Here is a 23,473-nt window from a genome sequence, read left to right on the forward strand (position 1 = left end):
GGTTGGTCCTTTCGAGAGTTGGCAACCCTACTTACTACCCGCCATACCGATGCGAATACCTTAATTTTAATAAAAAAATTGAACCATTTGTACCAGGCTAATTTTTGCATAGCTAATCATCGTCGAGTGGCCATTCACGAAAATCACCTTGCCATACTTTTCCGACATCGCCCAATGGCCGCCATACCACTGCAAAGGTGTAAATTTTTTTTATAAGATTTGTAGATGTTTATCAATTAGGTTAGTACTAATGCAATTACTAATTATTATTTCATTGCAAACTTTAAACTCTGAATTAAAAGATCTAATTTCTAAAACCTTAATTTCTTCAAATTCCGAGGAGGCGACGGGCGAGTAGGTATAATCCGACAAATTAAAACGGCTCGAATCAAAGTGGTTTAGGGCGCAACCGCATAATCCCGATTAGGATTAAATTAATATTTATACTTACTTCGTTTTATAACGATTAAATCCATTAGACTGTTTTTGTACTTTTTTGTGGAAAGTGCCGGTAAAATTGTAAAAGGTAGGTAGTGTTATAAAGGGGTTCTTATATAACACCATTTCTGCCCTATCTTTTACATTTTAAGCGGTTTTATTTCCAACTCTATTTCTACCAGTTTACCTATTTTTTTTTAACTTGCATTCGACAATTTAGACAGAGCTAAGTACCAAACTCCTGACTTAGGCTCTACTTTAGAACAAAATATATTACCTAAGAATTATAGACCCATGCAAAATAATAACAGACTATCAAAATAATTATTTACTTACCTTTTCCTCGATTTAGCGTAGTCAGTTAAAAAACAATATGGAGTGATTTAACTAAGCTTAAAAATCGCATACATTGGGAAGAGCCTAGTTAAACGAAAAGGTCAGAAGTCGGCCCAGATAGTCAAAGGTCAGTAGGAAGATATCGTTGGCAAGGCTGCTATGTCGCACGGTTAATTATAACGCCTCGATGACGACTAATTGCTAATTACTAGTGACACTAGATACTGTAGTAAGTATATTATACTTACTAATAATATTAAAACGAAAGTGTGTCTGTCTGTGTCTGTGAAGTGATAACTTCACGCCTAAACCGCTGAACCGATTTTGCTGAAATTTGATATAGGGATAGGTATGGTAGGGATAAAGGGGTGACAGACGTGCGAGTAACTACGCGGACTTCGCCTGTGTGTCCATGGTAATCCAGTGTGAGCGATTCTCGTGTGTCACTGACGCGAGCCGAGCAAGTTCGCGAACTTAAAAACCGCGTGCTTTAAGTTCGTACGTCTACGAGGCGTACTTTGATTATCTCACTCTCGAGATAATTAAAAACTACTCGTCTCATAATGTCAAAATCTCGACATTATCTCGTATATATAAAAATGTGTTATTTTGATGATAGATCTACGCGAGAAAAAAGTTTGTCATGCTAGGGTCAATAGAGATGAAGAGACCATCAAACATCGAGAAAACATGTAGAGTGAGATTTCTCGTTGGCGTATGCTAGGCAGGCTGATCTTCATAGGTCGCCTTCTTCTTAAAAAAAAAAAAAGTGTCCCTTATTTTGTAGAATTCACTGCGAAAGTGTTGACCACGTTGACGCATGGACAGCTAGCAAGTTCCATAAACACTGGAAGAATTTAAATTATTTCTGAAAGCTTTTAAAAAGCACACATGTCTGAGTTAAAACGTTTCCTCTATTATTTTTCTGTAGATATTGAAGGAAACGTTTGATTTTTGGCGGTTGTGTTGGGTATTATTGGTAGTAAAATATATTAAATTATACATGGACAACAAAGGTCGTTTGAGCCCTAAAATTGGTGAAAAAGCAAAGAAACTAAAGTCAAACCACAATTTGAGGTCAAATATATTTCGGACCGTCTTTATTGCTGCTATAAAATCTTTATTTGATTAAGGATTGTTATTATTAGACATTATTACCAAAATATAATAAATATTAAATATATCCCTAGTGGGTATATTATATCTACTTGGAATTCATTTTAAATATTTATTTAACTTTGTCTTTGCAACGTGTTGTATCGCTTGAAAACTAATTTAATGACTCATGTAGTAGTAATAAATAAAAATAACAAGAAGAAGAAAAATAACACTTTTAAATATTTAAAATGTAAATAATAAGCAGCATGGCTTATTTGGTTTGGAGCCATAAAATTGTACCTAAAATAAAAGTTTTATACTGGAAGCTTGAGTGATTTCTTCAATTAACATTATAAATTAAATTAAATATTTCATAAAATAGGTCATAAAAATTGTAATTACGTAAATAATAATTATTATCATTTATTACCATGATTAAAATGAGGAATAAATAAACGTGTTTAGATAATTATATACGTATGCCGTATACATTAATCTTTAATCTATATATATAAAACTCAAAGGTGACTGACTGACATGGTGATCTATCAACGCACAGCCCAAACCACTGGACCGATCGGGCTGAAATTTGGCATGCAGGTAGATGATATGACGTAGGCATCCGCTAAGAAAGGATTTTGATCAATTTTACCTCCAAGGGTTTAAAATAGGGGATGAAAGTTTGTATATAATAATACTTCTTATAAAGCTTGTCTTGTATAGAGTTTTGCCTGTTTTGCTTGGAATTAAATTATTAAATCATAAAAGCATATTTAAATATTGGTAATGTTAATTAAATACTCCTGTATTGTTTACAATTTACTGTTTAGGTTATAATATGTACCTATGTTTTCTTTGTCACACAATAAAATATAAACAGCAACAGAACTTCCTCATAAACTTAAACTTTGTCACTCATGAGAAGATTGTGAAACAGGCCCTTAATCTAGGTTAAGCTACTCTTGAACCTGTTTTATACAACTTTTCCTCTCATTTATAAATCGAGTAGGACACCAGTTAGAATGTCCGTCACGTCTCAGGGAAAGTAATAAGTGTAACCTTAACATCTTTGCCGTGACATGATTCGCTTTAAATCTGAGACACTGCCAAAGGATTCGAGAAGCAATGACAAAATAACAATAAAATACTTAATGATTTTGTAATACGCGGCCGCTCTGCGTTGGCCCATTACTTGGACTTTTAACCTTATGAAAAAGTAAAAACCATTTTAAAAATTCTTATAACTATTCAAGCTCTGCCGTCAATTAATGTCTATGTCTGTAATGTTACTTTATCAGTTTGCCAGACAAAGCATACTTTGTAGAAATATTATTTATAAGGCATCACGAATTTTAAGGTGACGCCGCGTTAAAGTAAAAAACCGATGGAAAGGGCGTTTACTTACTTAGTTCAAGCATACACTATAATTTGCCCATAGCTTATATGAAATATATTTATCGTATTTAAATTACGCGACAAAAATCATTTTGTCAACAATGCGTCATTTTTGTCAAGAAACAAGCGATGTAAAACATATCCAAAACAATTTTTTACTTTAACTCGGCGTCACCTTAATAGTAACTCTAACTCCATCCGTCAAAGGTGTTAATGACTGCTACCGCCTCGATTCGCCGTGTACACTTTAGTTTATCTGTATATTACTACTGCGATGTAACCGGAAGTTAGGGGACACGGGGGGAGGGGGGTGTGACCCACTTCCGGTGACCCGGCGTGATCCACCTGCACCATGATATTGGAAATATTTATTAATTGACTAGGCTGTCAACATTTCGTGCATGTCAGTTTATGGTTAAAAAAATTGTATTCCTTTTTATGAAAAGGAAAATTTGTGATCCTTTCAGGCAATACATCAAAATTCAAAACATTTTCTTTTAATGATTAATGTGATTTAAGCTAAATGTTAGTAAATAAAAACAATGAATTTTATAACAAAATGTTAAAATGTCAAAATTAACTTATTGCTACTTGACTTAGGCGCAGCAGTTATTTATGTAAAAATAAACTGTACTATTCAAATTCATTACAAAGAACGAGAGAGATGACATTGGGTTTAAACCTGGGTTAACTTTAATCTAAATTTGCGTCGTCCTTAGTAAAAGTATAAACTAGAAATATTCTCGCTCCGTCTCTTAAAACATTAATTGACACGTTGATTAAGAACCGCAAAGCAATATCTACTTCAATCTGCCTCCGAGCCATTTTTATACCAAAACAAAATTATTACTTGTCACGGCTTCTAAAGTAGTTCTAGATAGCTTATCACAGTATAATTAAAGCGAGTTTTCAATGAGTGACTATTTTCTAAGTGACTAGAAAGTTGCTTTTACAGCTTCTGATGGAGTGGGTGGCTAGGTGGTTGTTTTATAATTAACTTAATATGCCCGTAGTTTGAAAATTGATTCAAAATTTCTGTATTGCTCTAAAATAGTGCTTTTGCCATGGAAATTAAAATACGTAGGATACTTCTAGTTGACATAGATCTTAAAGTTGGCAAGTATACTAGTGTGCCGTTTAATCATAAAAAATAATGGTAGATACGTAACGCTTTATGTCCGACTGCACTAAGCCTTTTTCGAGTCAAGTTTGGCTCTACTTTAAATGTGTTAAGTTGTATCCCATCAAAAACATCCTGTAAAAAAAACAAGTCTCGCAACTCAGTTTTTATACTGTAAAAATTTATGAGATCCATGCAATACCAAGTCGGTTAATTTATTCAGTCCCTACCTAGGGGACCTTCTGTCTCAAGTTATTACGTTAGTTATTATCATATCAATATTAAAAATCTTTCACGTTTTAAATAAATAGATCAACTTGGACATCGCATGATTAGATTGTTTAGTATAACCTGTGAGTATAACACTATACAGTATCACACAGCACTATAACGGGCCTGCGTCAATCGCATGGAGCGCAATAGACTAAACAATCTAATATTATAATAATTATATATAAATTGTAAGATACATTGTGTTATCATGCGATGTCCAAGTCGATTTATTTATTTAAAATGTAAAAGATTTTTAATATTGATATGATAATAACTTACGTTATATTTTGAGACAGAAGGTCCCCTAGGTAGGGACTGAATAAATTAACCGACTTGGTATTGCATGGATCTCATAAATTTCTACAGTATAAAAACTGAGTTGCGAGACTTGGTTTTTTTACAGGATGTTTTTGATGGGATCTCACTTCTTTTTGTAGAGTCCTACTTTTCTCCTTTTTGGTACCTTTTACTTCTATAAATATCAATAACGATTTTTATAAGAAACAAATAAAACTAACAATTAATAATAATATAAGCATTATGTATACAGTATTACTATACTACTTGCCTTTCATGACTATCCAATATCCATACTAATATTATTATAAATGCGAAAGTGTGTTTGTTTGTTTGATTGATTGTCCTTTCTTCACGGCCTAGCGAAGCAACCAATCGACTTGATTTTTGACGTAGATTTAGTTGAAAGGATGAAGAGTAATATAGGCTACTTTTGGTCTTGGAAAATCGTCAGGTTTCCAAAGGAGATTTACAAGAATATTCATATTTTACGCGATTTTTGAATTCCACGCGAGCGAAGCCGCGGGCAAAAGCTAGTGCTTCATATATATTATAGATACCAATCTACAACTATTACTCCTTTGAATATACATACGGAAATATCGATGGTACCGGTACAATGATTCGTAAATTGCAATTAATCTAACTTTGTAATCTTATAGGTACTTACATGTATATGGAGTTACAAAGTTATTCACGAAGTTAGCGAAAGAAGAAGAAAACTGGACAGTAATTATGAAATGTTTATTAGGTTTTCCCTTAATTAAGACCCTAAACACTAGCTAGATATCTCTCTACCGACGATAAACCGGAGATATTGATGGTACGAGTACAATGATTCATAAACCGCAAATGTAACTTTGTAATCCTATACATTTATATGGGATTACAAAGTTATTTACGAAGTTAGTGTATCTAGAAAACTGGACAGAAATTTCGAAATATTTGAATTTTTCCTTAATGTAGACACTAAACACTAATTATATTCTAAATTTGAAGGTTCTATGTCGGCTAGAAGTGCCTTAGACTTTTGGTGATCGGTCAGTCAGTCAGTCAGTGACAAAATTAAGAAACTTTAACAAGTTACAGTTCTTAAACTACTGGTGCAAATTGAATAAAATTTTAAATATACCGTGTTTAAACAATGCTTGTTTAACAACTGAAAATTCAGGCTTGTTGGATTTTCCTCAATGAAGTTATAGGGGGTCAAAAAGAGCCTGAATTAGTTCGAGAAAAGGATAGTACGGCCGTGCCGCTTTTTTGCTTGACTTGGAGGGGGCACTGCCGTGCCCCCAGATAAAGCAGGCCGGGAAAAGTTTATTAGACCTATATAATATAATAAGCACACAAAATGTAACTAAAATAGGTCCAGCAGTTTTATAGAAGTTTGGCAACAAACATCGCGAGTTGCAACACTATATTTTTTGTAATAAAAAAGTTGTATAGCATATTAATTTATACTCTAAAGTCCAGTATAAAACGTACAATTTATTCTAGGAATAAGAACACTGTATAGTACAGTGCTATGAAAATATAACCATTTAATGAGTAACTAATTTACCGTAAATCAAAATTATAATATCACTTACAAAAGGGATTTATAAACCGGTCATAAACAACAGCTGACATTTTGTTATAACCTGTCACATCGCTCCCTTGAGAGCGTAAAAGTCTATAGGGAGAATTTACGGACGTTATAGTGCCTAATGCCGTAATATAATAGGAATAGTGTAGGATTATAATGCTGAAAGATTTATCTAAATCGAGCTAGCGGTTTCTGCTTGATGCAAAAATGATAATTACTAGTTGACTCGCGCGGCTTCACCCCCTAAATACTTTGAAGTCGGTACCAATCCCAAAAGTTTCAGTCACGATTAAATTAGCTGGTACCGACTTCAAAATAATGAAAACTATAGTATGAACAGAAATAGTTGAGATTTAGATGAATTCTGAAAGAGGCACTATTAAAGAGTAAGAATTATTTAATATTTTTAGTTCATTTTACCTTAGAAGTCAATTTTTTTGTTCAAAATAATTAAAATAATATTATTACCGTTGGGGAATGCTTTTTGCATCCCTAGCAGATAAGGGCAATACGTACACATCTTCTGCTTAATAAATATTCACTAGTAGCTGAATTAGTATGTCCTCCGATGAGTTTTGGTGTTTCAAATTCGTGACATTCACGGGCCAGTAACCACCTTCCGCTCCAGTGGCTACTTGACGGCCTCCCGATTCGACAACCACTCACACTGCTGTCAAAACAATGTGGGGACTGAGGTATGGGATGAAGAGTCAAAATATTATTATCCTCAATTTCTTAGGGCCTGACGACGTCGTAACGTGGACATGTGGACACATGTCCACGTTACGACGACGTCAACGTGGAACGGTGCGGTAACGACTAACGTGCACTCCTGGAGTACAAGATATTTTTATAACTATGAGGATCGTAGAATCTTTTGAGTTTTTCTGTTAGTCTTGTCCATAATATTGTAATTTCTCTGAATAACAAAGGATATAGTTTTTATCTCGAAAGTAATAAATTATGGTACCCCGCGTTACAATTATTATTATTGGGCACAAAAAAGCGGGGAACATATTGTAGTAAAAATATATTTCGTACTTATTATATGCAATGTATTTTGTGAACGCAGTCATTGCAGTACGTGTACGAATTAAGGTTTAAATAACATGCAGTAGCTCTACGTTTTTTCTAATAAGAAAATTAATAATTATAAGTTTGTTGATATGTACGTCGTTGAAAACACGCTTTACAAATAAAACAGTTTTATATTTTAAATTATAGTTCAAAGGAATGTACTCGAGTATGAATGTCACAAAAATAATTTCTGTACGTGTGCTGATTTAAAATTAAATAAATTCACAATAACAAGGTTTCTTTCAGTTTTAGACTTGCATGAGCTTTAATAAGTATTCAGATTAAAGCTACGTCACTTTAAAGTAGATATCCAATAATTTTGGTTAATTATTTATAATAACAGACTCTTGAAATAACTATTAAATAATTATTATTAGACTTTGGGTATGAAACACTAGATTTTTTTAGGTTACTATAATATTATAAATTCGAAAGTGTACTAGTAGTCTCTTACTTCTTTACGCCCAAGCCGCTGAACCGATTTTGCTGAAATTTGGTGTGGATATACTTTGAGTTCCGGGAAAGATCGTAGGATACTTTTCATCCCGGCAAAATCCATGGTTCTGTACCGGACAAAAGATTTTCTACGCAACGGACACACTACTACATAGATAATATTCACATTGTAGAACTGCCAACCACATGTTGGTAAAATGCCCCAGTATATTTTTAGTGTTTCAGTCGCTAGCGCTTAGTGTTTATATGTTTCGAGTCCTAGGTCGCCCATGAGTCACAGTTCTATTTCTTATTTTCTAAGAATACTTTGAAAACTGCATCGAGTCAGTGTGGTTCATTGACCTGAACTTGTACCATGCGTTGCTTTATTTATGCTATTTATACTATTCACGTGTTTACTAAAAGATTTGATTTATTTAAGTGGTATTATCACGCGATGTCGCGTGATGGGGATGAAACTAAATTCATTAGATTACGTCCAAAATTATAACCGTCCCATTATTCTTGCAATACTCGTAATTGAAATTAGGTGTCAGAAATAATGTGCTGAAAGTGGGAGTCCCATACGTGGGAGAGCCATGCTTCGGCACGAATGGACCGGCTCGACCGGATAAATACCACGTTCTCACAGAAAACCGGCGTGAAACAGCGCTTGCGCAACAAAATTGGTGTCAAAAGCTTTTATAAAAAAACCCTGGTACCCCTTAAATCAAAACAGCTGTGCAGTGTGCACACAATAAGTATTTCATTTTTTTATATTAAACTTCATATTTTATGCCAAATTTTAAAGCTTATTTAGCAAGGCAATAACTTTACCCATAAACTATTTATCATTGATAGTAAAACGTGGTGATTATATTCTCTTTGATTGATAGATTTAAGGTTACGTCACTGCATAGATAAAGTACTGAGTTATTTAATAACGTAGAATAGATATAACAATCGAAAAAAATTGAAACTTGGATATAAGATGATACCACCTCTTATAGAAAGACTTTTGAGCAAGCGTCAGCGCGATGTAGAAGACGCACGGCGATTATTATGAAATTTGTTCAAATTAAGTTAAATTTGAACAAATTTACGCATTTTCACCCCCTTACAACCCTTTTTTACTTTTTTTAAATTTTATATCCTTTCTCAGGCTTTAGAATATCTGTATACAAAATTTCATTACAATCAGTTCGGTAGTTTTGGCGTTTGGCGTGAAAGCGAGACAAACAGACAGACAGACAGAGATACTTTCGCATTTTTAATATTAGTAAGTACCTATAGATTATGTGCACACTGCACCGCTGTTTTTGGGTATTTTGATTAATTAAGGGCCGCGCTCACGCCGCGCTACACCTGAATGGCAGCGGCGAAGCGAGCACTTTCAGTGCTGCCATTCCGGTGTAGCGCGGCCCTAGGGGTACCACTAACCAGGGATTTAAAAAGTTTTTAAATTTGACACAAATTTTGTTGACACCGCGCACTATAAACTAAAGTCCACGCGGTACGAAGTCGCGGGCAACAGCTAGTTATGAATAAAAACCATGTTGACAACAAGGTGACAAATTGAAAATGGATTATAGTTTTTTTTTATTGAATCTGAGATACTATAAGACAATACTTATACAGCCATTCTGAGATCAGCTGAGTTCCAGAGACAAGAGTTGAGAAAATATTATGATAAAGTCAATATTTTCTTACAAAATATAGGTAGTAGTACTAATGCCGTTGAAACTAAGGTCGAATTTCGACCATTGGGCGATCTCTAGTAGTAATAAAACGACCAGTGGAATTAGAAAATCAAAATTCAAAATGGATCACGAGGTTATTTAAGCCGTATCGCACACTAAATGTTACAATAATTGTTACCTTGAAAGCGTCATTTAGCACAGTAGCCATTATGCCACACAAAGAGCATTGTTGAGAGCTGAAAATGAAAGTAAAATAGATATGCTTATTAACAGAGGTATTAACTACCAGCGTGCAGCGTGATACTGAGGGGCTAGCATATCCTGCAAACGCCTGTTGTAGTAATCGAAACTTTAATGAAAATAATTATTTATACATATGAATATTTTAACAGCTTCCATACATTTGACATTGAAAAGACAACTTTACGAGTACTTAGTTTGTTTTTATTACAGTTAATTAGGAAATTTGCCAACAGCATTGTTTTGCTCTACCTTAAGTAAATATTGAAATTACGCTAATTATGTGCGTGCGCTCTATTGGAGCGGTTTAGACTTTAGAACGAATATATTCTACTGTATATGATTTTATTATGACACAATAGGGCACAGCCTTGCTCTAGCTCCTACGTACCACCACTCCCACCCCTATTAAAATAAAACAGATGAGCGTTGCAATGCTAAGGGTCGATTCATACTAGTGTAGTAAAGCTGAAATTTAATAAAATAGTCCGTTCTAATTTTTTTTCGTTCCAGAACGCTTAAGCATGGGCAACATAAGATCCTTTTGATGGAAGAATAGACAAAGAAAAGCAGTCCCTTAAGAGCTCACCTGACTCTAAAAATCAAACATCGTCCTTCTCTCTTCACACTCACGCCCGACTTTCATATGCCAGGTGAAAAAGGACGGCGCGGAATCATCGCCGAGTTAGTTTTACTTGAATAAAATACGAACTATAATGATTATGAAAAAAGTGTTTTGAGCAAATTTAGGTTTTATCAATACCTTTTTAGATATTAAAAAATATTAAAGAAAAGACAGCAAACTTCGAAGATCCAAGCAAAAATGTGTCTAAAACAAGGTTTTTTGTAAAAAAGAAACTATCGAGCATTTTTTGAGTAATCGTGTTTTCGTCTTGAGCATTTAATCTTTATGAACTGAAGTTACTTGTGTCAAAAAATCAGTTTTCTAGACCTTACAGATTTTGAGATCTAGGTTATAGTATGTAGTCAAGTTAGGGTCATATGGGCTCTTAAGGGAAAAGGCAACCCTTAGTTTGAATAACACTGGTGCATAATATAGCCTACATTATATACCTAGGTACAGACACAGAATATAATATATTAGTAGTACCAAGTACAGATTAAGATGACGCTCTTCAAAATGTAAGAGGCCTACATAATAGGAAAGAAATTACATAATATCTAGTATTTCCATACCGCAGAATCTTACATTTTGTTATTGCGTTAAAAGTAAATGATATTAAGTTTTTTTAACCGATTTCAAAAAAACAATCCTACCGGAACATATGTGCCAACAAAAGTATGTACTGTATGTAGTGTTTGTGTTTGCATAGGTTTGCATAGCTCCGTAACTGCAAGTGCGAATTTAGTGAAATTGTTTTTTTTTCTCATCATAGTCAGTACAGAAGTTTTTGAGGAAGGGAATTTATGGTACCATTTTGAAGTCGGTTTTATGTTTTTAAAATACAACGTGTTACAATTCTAGCTAGTATGAACGAGTCCTTACAACAGTTAGATGTAGCACAAAGGCGACCCTGACACTGTCGATAGATATTGGAATATCAGGATTTTTATTATTCGAGGACGAAGCAAATGTGAAATTAAACAGAACTTTCCAAGGTTCGATATTATATACCAGCTGTTCGTTTGTTATAAATCTATTGAATAGATAATATTGTTCAAATAATAATATACTAGCTATTTGACCGAGCTTTGCTCGGTATTCGATAAAACACGAATAAAATGACATTTTCTAAAAATGATTCCTAGCTAGATCGATTTATCGCCCCCGAAACCTCCTATATACTAAATTTCATGAAAATCGTTGGAGCCGATTCCGAGATTCCAATTATATAATTATACATCATATTTGTATACAAGAATTGCTCGTAAGATATAAGATTACTACATAATGCCCGCAATTCAGTTGCGCCAAAATTCGTTTATTGTGCGCAAACCGTAGATTTTTGCCGGATAAAAAGTATTCTATTTCCATTCCCGGGACCCAAACAAACGGACTTTGGCATTTATAATATATTAGTCGAATAATAGAATGTTTTGCTTTGAAATTGCAGACCCCAATCAAAGTATTTAACTTAGACTTTGAACTAACTTTTATTGAATTATACTTAAACAAATTGTCTTGATAATTATTAGTATGAATAGATTTTTTGGAGTTTTAACTTTTAACCCGTCAGAAGGTGTTTAACGTTGAATAATAAAAAGTTATGTAAATAAACACACCGGCAAAATTAGAGGAACATAACAAAATATTAAAAATTTTTTTAATTGTTCACTGATTTTTATATATTTATTTATTTATTTACTAATTGATTATTAAAAAATAAATTTTATATAAATTTAGGGCATAAAAACGTGAAAACTAGAAAAAAATCAGCAAAAATCAAAAAATTAAGAAAATCTTTGAAATTTCAGTAGTAATTTTTTAGGATAAATTCTCCATTTTTATTAAAGAAATGCCATGTTAAAAGCGTGTAATGCCTTCTATGGATCTCAAGAGGGCCTGGATACGCCATTCCATGCTTGCATTTTAATTGTCAATCATTTCCTGTGGGATATTCTCCTACTCCTCCAGTAGCGCCAACTCGAGCTCCTGGACACATTTTGGACTGGAGTTTTAACTCGTACCGTTCACCCATTGATGTGCCACACGTCTTCAATCGGATCCACATCCGTAGACCACGCTGGCCTCTCCACCTGGGCTACGCCAGCATCGTTTAGGTAACAATGCCCGATTTTCTTACTCTATGGATGCACATAAAATTGAAATTACTACCTAAAACTGTGTAAAAGGCACACCATGCAGTTCCAGGATGTCGGTGCTAGAGCCCTGTACTGTCAAAGTACCATCATTTATAATCATCAGCTCCATGCGGGCTCCAAATCATATGCAACTCCAAACCATTACGAAGCCTGCATCATAGGCCACTGTTTCCGGTAACTTTGATGCCCTGTAGCTTTCCTTATGATTTATCCACATTCTTTATCGCCTGTCAATACAATGTACACAGAATTTGCTCCCATCACTGTACAGCACAAGATTTCACTCACTTGTCTAATTTTGATGTTCACGCGCAAATCTTAGCCTGGCTCTTCGGTGTCCTGTCTCAAGTTTTGGTGCCCTTGCTGGCACTTTTGAGTTTAATTTAACTTCTTTGAGTCTTCTTCTTACTGTACAATCACTTACACGTTCATCTTGGACCTGTTCCGACAGGTTTCGTGTCTGCATAGCAGTTTGAGGTCGATTTCTTAAGTTTTGTTTCCTTACAAAATGGTCATCCTGAACCATTGTCACCCGATATCTGCCTTGTTCTCGTCTCCGAACGTAAGATCCAGTCTCTCTGAAGCGTTGAAAGTTACGATGAACCACGGAAACTGACATACCTAAGGCCTGACTGACCGAACGGTAGGTGTGACCTTTCTCTATCCTGGTTACAGCTCTAGCTGTTGCAGATGCTGGGAAATCACTAATTTTGTATCTAAGCAATGTGTTCTTCCAAAAACCAAACAATCAAATGAGCTGAGCACACCTTGCACCCCGCTAAAACGCCATTCTTATCAGGAACACTTACAACGTCAATAATCGAAAAACACTTATTAGGGCATAATTGCTATAAAAACCTGTCAACTTGCCAGTTTTGTTCAATATTTTATTTCTTGAATGAGCTTAGAAGCTATAAAAAAGGCTTTCAGACAGCCCGACCCACTTGAGTTCAAGTTTTGGCCCTTTTTACCTATGTTCCGCTAATTTTGCCAGTGTGTGTAGTATTATACTATTTTACAGTTATATTAAATTAAAATAACATTAAAACCATATTGAAACTTTTTAGCGGAACCGAGGTCCTGGTTCTTGGGATACACATTTCTTGTCCTTTAAAAAAATATAAAAAATCTATTTCAAACTATAAGAAGAAGCAAAGTAGTAGTTTTGAGGGTTCTATACCCAAAGGGTAAAAACGGGACCCTATTACTAAGACTTCAATGTCTGTCCGTCTGACCGTCTGTCTGTCTGTGTGTCTCCAGGCTGTAACTCAAGAACCGCTAGACTTCTGAAATTTTAACAGATTGTGTATATCTGTTGCCGTTATAACAACAAATACTAAAAACAAAATAAATTAAATATTTAAGGGGGGCTCAAATACAACAAACGTGATATTTTAGCTATTTTTTGCTCGTAATCAATAACGGCAATTAATAGGCACTTGAAATATTCACGAAGTACTCTATTTTATTCGCACTCTAATAATTTATAATAAAATTTACATCAATGAAATAATTAAGGGGGCTCCCAGACAAAAAAAAACACAATTTTCAGTATTTTTTTTGCTCTATTGTCGCACGGAACCCTTCGTGCGCGTTCCACTCGTACTTGGCCGATTTTATTTAGATTGATTCTCTTGTGATGTAGATACATGTTGAGCTTCTTCAGAATAAATCAAAGTTGTTCCAAAATGAAATTTAGCATGCCCACCAGGGAAATCATCTCTTATCTCATTTTATAGGATCAGCTAAGGAGTAAGGACGAAGCAATGAGCGCCTCGCCCTCGGGAGATGAGACAAGTGATGTATATGTCCTTGAAAGCCTTTGGAATTAATTGAATTAAGGGTCATATGGCGTATCCTTTACGGTCCGGACTCCAGCGGTTTAGGCTTCTAGGCTTTAGACTGGAAGGTCCTCAGCTAAGGAGTACGAAGCAATGAGCGTCTCGCCCTCGGGAGATGAGACAAGTGATGATATGTCCTTGAAAGCCTTTGGAATTAATTGAATTTAGGGTCATATGGCGTATCCTTTACGGTCCAGACTCCAGCGGTTTAGGCTTCTAGGCTTTAGACTCGAAGGTCCTAGGTTCGATCCAGACTTTGAAACAAAAAATACGTGTGGCGCTTGGAGACCGCAGCGGTAAAGTTATTGTTACAATGCAATTTTTATCAATAATCGCTTATTATTGCGAGTTTCTTACGCCGGTTCTTCTCGCCGGGGTAGTTCCCGAACCGGTGGTAGGCATCAGGTAGACATTCTGAAAAAATTTGATTCAAATTTACTCAGAAATAAAACATTTTTTAATTTTATTTATTTATTATGTAACTAGCTGTCCCGGCAAACGTTAATTAATAATAATTAATAATATTCTTTATTTGCATAAATATGCTACAATGAGGTGTTACTATTCTAACAGTGCTTCACATATTTTGTCAATTTTCTCGACGTGCAAATGTTAATTTAGGATACATTCTTAAATATAATTAGTCATAATTTGTCATAATTGAGTTTGTAATGTGTTTATTTTGCTATATATAATTAATATTAATAATAGTTTATTGTCTCAGTAAATACATAATAAGTAAATGATGCAAGACAAAAGATAAATACAGAGTGTTACAATAATAAGGTGCACAACCCCTACACTAAGAGACTTGTGCTGTAGGGGTTGACTAAATTAAATGTACATAATAATTGGATGTATTATAAAGATGACGTTGTTTTGCCATAAAATGATTTTCCCTATTTTCCTGCTTTACTCTTGAAGTTTTTTTCTGTTTTTTTTTCTATAGACCTCATGGAGCCCGAGACCTTTCCAACGAATGCAAAACCGTGGAAATCGCTTCTTGCGTTCTGGAGTTATAGCGTCAGCATCAGGAAGACCCGACTTATTTTTATTATAAACTAGCTGTTGCTCGCGACTTCGTCCGCGTCAGCAAAATGCAATAAAAAAAGAAAATGAAAATCTACCTTAAAATTGAGTTCCAAAATTCCACCGTAACATACATACTTACATACATACAGAGCAAGTTAAATAAAAGCTTTTAAAAAGAGACAAATTTTCCCCTTCCTTACTCAAATAGTAAAAACCGGCTAAGTGCGAGTTGGACTCGCCCATGAAGGGTTTCGCAGCAGCTATAAGGTTTATTCCTATGAAATTAAAAGGTTTTTGATTTATTTTTATATTTTAGTTGATTTAATGAAAGAAAAGTTAAGGTTAACCATATTTACCATTTATATTGACGTATAAAAAACTACCTGCTAGATCTCGTTCAAACCAATTTTCGTTGGTAGTTTTTATACTAATGTACATCATATATTTTTTTTACAATTATCATGTCCCTACTTAACAAGTTAGAGGGGGGCGGGGACACACATTTTACCACTTTGGAAGAGTCTCCCTCGCAAACTATTCAGGTTAGAAAAAAATGATATTAAAAACCTCAATATTATGATTTTTAAGACCTATCCATAGACACCCCACACGCATGGATTAGATGAAAAAAAAGTTTTTTTTTTCAGTTGTACCAATGGGGACCCCTAAAATTTTTAATATTTTTTGCATTTTTGTATCAAAATCTTAATGCGGTTCACACATTACATCTACTTACCAAGTTTTAATAGTATAGCTCTTATAGTTTCGGAGAAAAGTGGCTGTGACATACGGACAGACAGACAGACAGACATGACGAATCTATAAGGGTTCCGTTTTTTGCCATATTTTGGCTACGGAGCCCTAAAAATCAGTCAACAATCGGTGGAACAATAATATTTAAATCAAAGGCAAGATTTTTGATAATAATGTGATGATTCATGGCATAATTATAGTGATGATGATGATTAGTATTATTGACACATTGACATAATAATATGCTTTTAGTTGCTAAAACAACGCCAAAATTGCCGAACATTTATCTATAAGAATTCAAGAGTTCTGTACAGCATCTTCGGAACCAGGGTGTACTTCAGCGCAAATTCTTATTTTTTGGTAGTTAAAGCTAAAATCCTTCAGAAAAACGTAAAATCACTATTATGTTTCTATATAAATTTTAAGGAGTCCTGTCGATTTCTTATGAATTGCATCATCAGATCATCACTTTTGTGATCATGTTACTAAATTCGGGCTACATCTCATACAACAACAAAATTATTTTGGAAATCAGTCTACAAACGACGGAGTTGTCCGCGAACCAATATGAAAAAAGTTAAATATGTCCTCCTCCTTTTCGGAAGTCGGTTAAAAAGTAGCCTAAGTTGTGCCTTACTACATCAGCTATGTGCCAAAAAAAGTCCCGTCAAAATCGCTCCAGCCATTTCAGAGATTAGCCGGAACAGACAGACAGACAGACATACAGACAAAAATTGTAAAAAATGTTGTTTTGGTGTATACACCCTATATACATTCATATGCATCTAGTAAAAAACGGTTCTTTCAATATTCCAAACAGACACTCCAATTTTATTTATATGTATGTATGTATGTATATAGATTATAACTTGACGTATTCAAGTCGCACGCACACAAACACCGTGCCGAAGTATGACAACGCCGCACCGCTATGCCGGTCGGAGTGGAGGTGTTAGGTTTTTTCGTTACGGATTTTTTTTATTCGGTAGCCGCGCTCAAAGCCCGCGATAAAAGCTTTTCAATAGCTTAAAATTTAGTTTAAACTTAATTATATAACTTATAAGTTTTGACTCTAAAATATAGTTCCAGACTTTAAGAATTGAATTATGAACCCATAAGAAAGATAATAGTTTCGACAGTATGGCTTAAAGCAGTGTTTTTCAATCTGTGGGTCGCGACCCTTAGGGGGGTCGCGAAGCCTTAATCGTGGGGTCGCCGACAGAGAGAAAAAGTTGAAGTATAATAGATAAATACACCAAACTATAAAAAAATCATTACTTAATGTAGGTAGCCTTTTAATAAAATTATTTCTTTGGCTTTCTATGACATGAAGGGGGTCGCCAGTATATTTCAATCTGTAAAGGGGTTGCGAAATCAAAAAGATTGAAAAACACTGGCTTTAAGCTTAAGGTGACGCCGCGTTAAAGTAAAAAATAGTTTTAGATCTGTTTTAGATCGCTTGTTTTCTATGAGAGGCCGAGAAAATAAGAAATAGAAAGGGCGTAAGCGACAAAATGTTTTTGTCGCGTAATTTAAAAACCATATATATATTCATATAAGCTATGTGCAAATTATAGTGTATGCTTGAACTAATCTATGTACAAATTTTGGAAGCTTAATTCACTCTCCTCTGTTGGCAAAATTAGAATCCCTGTTTTTATAAAGGTCTTTTTGATTAATTATTCTGTGTTATAAAAGTTGACCAATCGTGTTATGCTTTGGGTAATTCAAAGACAAAGCCATGATGAATATTGACAAGGAACTATAATTTCTTAGCTTTAGTTATTGTTGAGAAAAATCGATATCGCTACAGCCAAATAATCGAGGCGTAACCTTAAAATCTGAATACAAAACAACGTGAATATCCAGGGATTTCGTTAAAGCTTTCATCCGTCGTTCAATTATGAAATAAAGTAGTGGCGGTGAATTTTTTCCACTTTCTTATTCAAGGCAGCCTTTTCAGTGACAACAAAAGAGTTTCATTAAAATTATTAACAGTGTTCATTCAGTGAATTTTATTCTCATTCGTTAATTATTAAAATCAGTAAAGGTTTTGGATATTTCGATTTTCTTCACAGATTTTCGGTTATTTTTCCCGGTTCTTGAGTTTTTTTTTCGTACATAATAGTCTATTTAACAGACTCGTTAATTGATCGTGTTTGATGTTAGCCAATCAAGGGCACTAGCGATTTTGATTGGCTATTAAGTGATTTTTTGTACTTTGTCCTTTGATTGTTGATGGCTGATTTTTTTTTATAAAATAAGGGGGCAAATGATCATACGGATCTCCTGATGGAAAACAACTACCGTCGCCCCTGGACACTTGCAACCACCTTGCAACATTAGAAGAGCTGTAGGTGCATTGCCGGCTATACTATGTAAATGCGAAAGTGTATCGTGCTGAACCGATGTTGATAGTAGAGTAAGAGCCAGCGGCAGCCAGACCCTTGTCGTTTTAATATGTACTACGAAGTTTGAGTCACGGCTACGTTAGGACCTACCAATATGTAGGTCTGCTGCTGGTTCTTGAGATATAGATTTGGAGATATTTTGAGACTCGGTGTCGGACAGAACAGTTAGGACAGACAGATAGGACAGTTTTTATGCCAGAAAACTGTCAGGATCTCATGTAATAAACGAATTTCACTTTCATCTAGTTGTCTGATATATTAAACTAAATATTCCGCGCGGCTTAGCCAGCGTAAATTAGATATTTCACAGACAATTATTAGTCCACAAAAAATAGCCTATGATCCTTCACGTGGTCTACTTATCTGTGCCAAATAACATAAAAAATTCTCCATTAGTTATTGAGATAAGCTCTTTCAAATAATTTCCCCCGTTTTTTTCACATATCCCTCTATTTCTGCGCTCCTAATATTAGTCTTAGCGTGATAAAATATAGCCTATAGCCTTCTTCGATAAATGGGCTATCTAACACTGAAAGAATTGCGCGTTATATATAATTGTGCTGAGATAAGCGCGTTCAAACAAACAAACAAACTCTTCCGCTTTATAATATTATAATATATATAATATATTATAGTATAGATATCAACAAATTTTGTTGCTCGTGTAAGCGCACTTAACTCTGGAAATGGCGCTACGTCTCACGTATTTACGTTGAGAAGTTCGTAATTGTCCACGTTCCAGAGCTCGGTAATAAAACTTAACAAGAGCAAGGTTCATGATATTAATGACATAATCATTATATTACCTTGTTGCTTTGATGTTGACAATATTTTGTTTTGGTATTTCTCCTAGTTAAGACTTCTTGTTTACTTTACTCTGTAGTTTATTATTGGTTTCTGTATTATTTTTTGTAAAGTAAACTGTACCTAAAGTTTTAACTCTATGCCACTATCCATACTAAATTATAAAATATGTGAATGTATATCTGTCTGTTACCTCTAAACCGCTGAGCCGCTTTTAATGAAATTTGGTGTGGAGATACTTAGAGTCCCGGGAAAGGACATAAAAATCCCTGAAAAAAGTACGGTTCTGGCGGGATAAGAGTCATCTAGTTTTAATATGGTTGCTACTACTACTATAAGTCTATAACGCCTTAAATAATATCTTCCTAAGTTCTAATTCGTTTCAAATTCCATTTAATATGGCTACAATTTCGGTTACATACAATTGCACTCTTTAAAACCTCACAAACCACAGCACCAACGAGTGTGCTGGGATTTCACAGATTCCAAACGAAAATACCTCTCGGTTTTGTGACTCCCAGTAACAAGTTTAATCAGTTTCACAGGAACGTAATAAAGATTTAGAGAGAATGCTCCAAAACCGCAGTCGAGGTGCTGCAGGCGATTTCATAATAAGTTGAAGTTAAGTTTTTGTCCTTCACTTGTTGGTGTTTGTCTTTGTTATTAGTACAATGTTACAGTGTTTTTAGGTATTGACTAAACTTAAGTTTTAATTGGAGAGATGGAACTACATAATAACATTGTTACGTATTTTGTTACGAAAAGACCATCTTCGCAAAAAAATTAAGTACGTAAGTATCTTTGTTTCTAAGCGCATAAAGTCACAACTAATAAATTGGCCAAGACGTCTACGGAGTATCTACTTATATACTCTATTTAAAAATATTGTTTATTTACTGAAGTACATAATTAAAGTTCCTACCAGTGTACAATGTACACGTAGTACATGCGTAGTACACTAGGGCCTGTTTCAAATGCATTTTCCGATAAAGTGCCGAATAGGCTATTCACAGCCTTTTTGACAGATTCTCCATACTTCACCTGTCAAGTTTAAAGTGGTGGATAGCCTATTCGGCACTTATCAGGAAGTGGTGAAAAAAGCCCTAAGGGACGATTTTCCAATCGTCAGGTAACTTCTACCTAAAGAATAAATATGACACTTTGACATTTTTTCCATATAAAACTTGATAAAACGCCAAATTTATTCCATTGGTTAAATCTGACGACTGAAAATTTTGTCGAGTTTCAATAGTTTACGTTTAGATCAAAATGCATTGGAACAGAATGTACCTTTGAAAGACACCATAATAATTGTAACGATGATTTACCGTAAAATCTATTCAGAACTATCTTACCTCTATAGGACCTTTATGCCAACGACATAAGGACTCTTATAAACATTTGGAGGTGAAATAACAAGCTAACGAGCACATCAAAGCGCAGTTTAAAATTATCCGTGCACACGATAACATCGCATCCGGACACTGAAAGGGAACAGTAGGTCACATCACACCGATTTCATGTACATCGAAAATTTATATATTTGCTGAGAATTTAAAGACCAGAAGAAATAACATTGTTACTTTATAAATCTGGGGCCACGGGAGCGCTTCCGCCAAGACGAGTCAAATAGCGCAAGCGGGCAGTCACCACATTTTACGAAGCGCTTCGTAGATTTTTCGAGCTCAACATTGGTTTGGATTATATTGATTATAATATTGAAAATTTGAAAGTATGCAACTTTCAGAAGAATAGAAATTAGAAACAACAGAATATACTAGATAATAAATTAATACTGTATTTTTTTAATTGTAATGAGGTATAGCTAAACCATCAGAGTATAATATTTACTTATATTAATTAATATATTATGTAGTTTTAAGGCTCTATAAAATTAGGGTTTACAGACTTAGAAGCTTCGCTAAAATTTTAACTTACTGATAGAGCCAGCCGACAACCTCGTCTTAGCATAAGTTGGCATAATTTTATTTTGTCCTGATTAAGCACAACTAGCTATTTGACCGAGCTTGCTAGATCGATTTATCGCCCCCGAAACCCCCTACATACTAAATTTCATGAAAATCGTTGGAGCCAATACTACTCCAAATTAATGATCATCTTTCTACGTCTTTTTCATAACTAATCATAATCATCCATCATTAACTTAAAGATTATTGTGTTTTATGAAAAACGCGAAATGACAATTCGCTGATTTATTTTCGCTGATGGGTTTGCATTAAATAATGACCTACTGGCTACTATGTTGTTTGTAATGGCATTAGGCCAACTTTTGTTGGGAACGGTCTACTGACCTCATATACAGTACAGTGACCCAATTTAAAATAGTAAATAGTTGTGTGACAGTATTGCATTTAACTATTCTCATAGCAGTAAGATCGTATTACAAAATGCGATCTTTAACTATATTTCGAAGATATAAAATAAGTTACACCATTTGCGTCAAACCTTTTAATAACTTCAAATCCACACCCTTAATTTCTTCTTGAAAAAAATGAAGATTTAAATATGCGCCACATGCGTAACCTATCAAATTCTTAATTTAATGACTGTTACAAGTAGTTAACATTCGTCTCTGAATGTGGCAGTTGGACTCTGTTTTAATTTGACAATGTTTTATTTTTGAGCAACAAAGCAAAATATTTCGTCTATGCAGTAATTTCTTCTAGCATAACAACTTCTTTACTTCATCAAAACATAAACAGAAACTTTCTGAAAATACGGATTTTCCATTTTTCATAAGGAGTGGAAAATCTCGACGGAAAAGTTTTATATAATTGTGAAAGTTTTCCTGTTATATTAATAAGGACTTTCCTGAATAGTTTAGGTAAAATATGCAAGGGACGAAGGAACTTCGAATGGGAGCGTATAGTCATCGGAAACAAAATAAAAAGACTCAGTGCCCGAGCCCAAGACGTGTTATTTGTATGTTTTGTAGAAAGTACCGTCAGCAGCGGTATTAAATATTATTTGTAAGCAAAAAATCGAATGTAAAATCTTAGCATACAAACCTTCCTTGAACTCCATAATTTTACTTTTTAAAAGCTTTTATTTATTTAACTTGGTTCGGGTGAAATTTTGGAACTCAATTTTGAAGTAGATATATTTAACCGATCGAGCTGAAATTTTGCATGCACGTTTAGTTAGGATGACAATGCATGATATTGTATGCGACATCATGCTAAATCCAATATGGCCGACCATCCAAGATGGCGAAATATTTATTTTCTATGCAGTTATACAATATGGATATTAAATGAAAGGGCTTTTTGAAAGTAACTCGAAAACGAATGTAATGTCATACTACATCCAATATGGCGGCTCATACAAGATAGAGATATAGTTATTTTTAATGCACTTCTGCAATATGGGTATCAAATGAAAGGGCTCATTGAGAGTAACTCGGAAACGACAGTAATGTCATTCTACATCCAATATGGCGGCTCATCCAAGATAGGCTACTTATAAAGCACTTCTGCAATATGGGTATCAAACAAAAAGGCACATTGAGAGTAAATTGAAAAGTCATGTCATGTCCTGTCGTGCCGTGTCGTGTCGTAACGTGACATGACGTGGCGTGACGTGACGTGACGTGACGTGACGTGACGTGACGTGACGTGACGTGACGTGTCGTGTCGTGTCGTGTCGTGCCATGCCGTGCCGTGCCGTGCCGTGTCGTGTCGTGTCAATCAATTTGGGATTAAGTTTTCTATCCCTAGTCCTGCGACCTGTAGTATGAATTAAGTGGAAAAATTACTAAAACGCCCTACTCGTTTTCTAACGCGGTCCAAACTAAAAGTCAGTATGTCAAACTGCACTTCCATATGCGACCTAAA

At 34.6% G+C, this 23,473-nt stretch overlaps 1 protein-coding gene across 1 annotated transcript in view; it reads left to right on the top strand.

Annotated features, from left to right (window-relative positions):
* LOC121732033 (ecdysone receptor) overlaps positions 1-23,473 on the top strand; it is a 254,008-nt gene that overhangs the window by 3,465 nt on the left and 227,070 nt on the right. The window lies entirely within an intron of this gene.

This window comes from Aricia agestis, chromosome 11 (assembly GCF_905147365.1).
Source record: "Aricia agestis chromosome 11, ilAriAges1.1, whole genome shotgun sequence".
NCBI lineage: Eukaryota > Metazoa > Arthropoda > Insecta > Lepidoptera > Lycaenidae > Aricia > Aricia agestis.